Raw genomic sequence first — 4,234 nt, forward strand, 5'->3', positions numbered from 1 at the left:
GCGTACCACCCACAAACAGACGAACCGAACAAACGAACGATTTACGTCTTCAAAAGACATGTTTCAAACTTGCATGGTCGCTTTTAGTAGATCCCTCTTACAACAGTAGTTACCACTCGTGTGTTCACACGCACTTTCCGAAACCCTATATGACCGCTAATGTCATACCCCTATTCGTTGGACCAAAGCATGTGGCAAACAAAACACCGAATCTTAACTCATCCAAGAAACAACAATTGAGATAATCCAAGTCCGAGAAGGGCTCGAGACGACCCGTAGTCGCCCAAAAGAGTTATACCAAACTTAGATGAAAACCTCACAAATCCCAGTGTGTAACCGCGTAATATTGAGAAACCGCACCTTGGAAAGGTGTAATCCATTTTGGGAAATCGAGAAAGGCTATAGCCGCAATATTGAACCTTTTGAAACCTTGGGGCGTATTGGAACCGCTTCCTACCGTTTAGAACTTCCGACTCAATTAAGTTTCCGTTTACCTTACATTTCGTGTAACAAACATAGAAACGTGTCCTGCGAAACAGGAACGTGCAATTCTTCTAAATGCACCAACTCTTGAAGACAAACTTCTCTTCATAGGAAAACCAGTTGAAACCGGGGATCGTAAAAATCCAAATTCATGAGAACACTCAAGGACGTACCTTCACTTATTCATAGCATTGACATCTCCGGTCTCGAGTGAGAGGCATCGATTATTATTTTCCAACTAAATTTCGGGACGAAATTTCTTTTGAGGTGTGGATAATGTAACATCCCGCATTTTTCCGTTAAATTATTTTAACGCCCGTCTTTTTCTTTTTAAATAATACCCTTCATATCTAGATTCGTATCCTTTGTTAAGTAACATTTTAAATATTCTCGTTATCGGATTTTTAATATCTCCCGTACTTCCGTGTAATTTAAAATAATTCGTTTGGTCAATTCACGCACCCGCAACCGAACGCGAGGGACTAGTTTCGCCATTGGAGCAAAGATGTGACTAGCTTGACTAGTCAACACCCACCTCCCCATTTTCCTTTTCATTTTCATTTCCATTTTCTTTCTATACTTTCCAATTTTCTCTCAAACACCACTACAAAGAATCATCATCTAAATTCGGATTTGGAAGCTTCAACCAAAACAAAATACATATTTGGAATCCTCTCTTCATCCTCTTCAATTTGATACCAACTTCATCTCATTTGGGTAACTTTCTAAAATCACTAATTTTATGTGTTCTTGAGATTTTTGAGTTATAAAGTTGTTAATTAGTGTCTATGGCTCATTGTGATGTCGTGTATGTAATTTGTATGCTCGATTCGTTGTTTTTGGTGTAACTAGTTCAATATGAAAATTACTTGCCAAATCCTTGATTTTGGATGATCAAATGTTGTTAGATTGTTAAAGTGCATGTTTTAAAAAGTGTTACTAGTATCATTAGCTTCGTTTTGATGTATAGGTTGATTAAGGAAACTCCAAGAACATGATTAATGATTTTGTGAACTTGGATTAGGGTTTGATGAGCTTTACATGAACTTTTGATGCGTCAAATGCTATGAGATATTGTTGTTAAGTGTTTTGTTGCAATGTGTGTTTGATTACCTTCGAAACGGCATAACATACATGTAAATTGGTTGCCCGAATCATAAAATGCGTTTTTGGAACTTGAACTTTGATTATGAATGTTTAATTGTGGTTTTTGGTTGTTATAAGTGGAAGTTTGATTGATGATATGTGTTTAGTTGCATTCCTCGTCAAAATACCTTTCCAACGATGTATGATAGGCGTTATAAGTGTTTGCGGGTCAAGAGTTGTGTTAGAATTGGTTTTGGCTCGTGCATAGTTTGAAAGACAGAAAAATAGCTGAACTACAGGTCGCGCGGCGCGCACCCTACCCCGCGCGGCGCGCCAAATGGCCTGGACAGATTCTGACCTCCATGTCCCTTTTAACGTGAAATGTTTGACTAGCTACCGACCTCCGATTCACATGAAACTTGTTTTAATATACTTGTATATGAATAATTAGCATGGAAAATTTGTCCGGGACCCGACCCGAACATGTTGACTTTTTCGTTGACTTTGACCCGACCAAGTTTGACTTTTTGTCAAACTTAACCAATTAATTATGCAATCTTCCTAACATGCTTTTATACTTGTATCTTGCATGAAACTTGACAATTTGCTTCACATGCTATATTAATCGAGTCGTATTGAGCCATAGGACTAATTGAACATCTTTGACCCTTCGTGACTATCGTTATTGATACAACCTAATTGTTTAGGTCGAGACTAGCATTGTTCTTTGCACGTTTACTTGTTGAAGTACTATTTCACTCTTGCAATCAAAGGTGAGATCATAGTCCCACTTTTACTCTTTTTGAACTTATATTTGGGATGAGAAAACATAAACGATTCTTTTGAACTAAGTGAACACAAGAACGGGAAAACAAACATTCTACATACGAGTTTAGAACAAAAAGCCTCAATTCGATTATCATTAGTTACACTTGACGGGTGTAAGCGAGAACTTATGTTATATGGCCATATGGGTTGACAACCCTCATCTTTGACGGTTCGCTACCGTCTACGGATGAAATATATTTTCGAGAATCAGTGTTTGTTCTAGCACTATGGATGGGGTATACAATGGATGGAATGTTAAGCTTTGATAATTGGGTGCTCGTGAATATTAACTTTTAGAATGTATTACTATTATTTCAACTTTGCAAACCTTGTGGTTCGACTTACTTACTTTTACTCACTTACTTACTTAAACCTATGATTTCACCAACGTTTTCGTTGACAGATTTCTATGTTTTTCTCAGGTCTTGCACGATATGTGATACATGCTTCCGCTCATTATTTGATACTTGCATTGGATGTCGAGTATACATGCATTTCATGGAGCGTCTTATGACTTTACTTTAAACCGTGTCGCCTAGATTTCATTTGTACTTATAACCTTGTAACTTAACTTTTGGTTGAACAATTCTTTTAAACTTTGGAAACAATCTTTATGTTGAAATGAAGGCGACATATTTTGGTCAAACGTTGTCATAAAGACTTATGACCAGGTAATGGGACCCATGTAGATGACGCCGTCACTTGACGATTTATCGGGGTCGCTACAGATTGCAAAAGCAATTAAAAAGGGAGCAAATGAAACTCACCTTAGCAGCATATAAAGTCGTTCACCAAAATGTGATCGAAACTCGGATTACCAAATAATCGTAGATCTCAACGTATCAATATTGAGATTCAATATTGTAGGAAAGTACGTAGACATAACGGAGATGATAAACACTAGATTTGATTCACAAATATACCCCCGAACATTACCCATAACCTCCTTGGCAATAACTCATAATTTCCTTAGCTCTATCCCGCTTGAAAACCATTTTGAAAGTGACACGCTCATAACCTCGTCGTAGTATTTTATGTATAATACTAATTAATAATATTAATAATAATAAGATTAATAATAATATTAATCTTAATAATAATAATAATAATAATAATAATAATAATAATAATAATAATAATAATAATATTAATAATATAAATATAAATAATAATACGGAGGAATGAAGAATGAAAAGTGAATCAGAAATCAGAAAACGTTCGAATTTATAGATGTGGCCAGATTTCAGACCCCATGCGATCGCATGAGTTTTCAGTGTTTTTGCCATGCGATCGCATGGCCGCCTTATCCGTTTTTGTTTGCTAGTTCGCCGACATCAAATAGTGTTATTGTAGCAAATAGTGCTACTGTAGCAAATAGTGTTTTACTGTAGCAAATAGTGTTTTAATGTAGATAAGTCGTTTTCACTGAAGCACTGTAGCAGAGTACGGTTTCACTGTAGCAAATAGTGTTTTACTGTAGCAAATAGTGTTTTCACTATAGCACTGTAGCAAAGTATGGTTTTACTGTAGCAAATAGTGTTTTACTGCAGCAAATTGTGTTTTACTGTAGCAAAGTCATTTTTACTGTAGCAAATAATGTTTTACTGTAGGAAAGTCGTTTTTACTTGTACATATATATATATATATATATATATATATATATATATATATATATATATATATATATATACATACTTATAATTGTTCATGAATCGTCAAGAGTAGTCAAAGGTAATTGTATATATGAAACAGTTCTAAAATTTTGAGAATCAATCTAACAGACTTTGCTTATCGTGTTGAAAACATTAAATCATTTAAAGATAAAGTTTAAATTTGG

This window comes from Rutidosis leptorrhynchoides, chromosome 10 (assembly GCF_046630445.1).
Source record: "Rutidosis leptorrhynchoides isolate AG116_Rl617_1_P2 chromosome 10, CSIRO_AGI_Rlap_v1, whole genome shotgun sequence".
Lineage (NCBI taxonomy): Eukaryota > Viridiplantae > Streptophyta > Magnoliopsida > Asterales > Asteraceae > Rutidosis > Rutidosis leptorrhynchoides.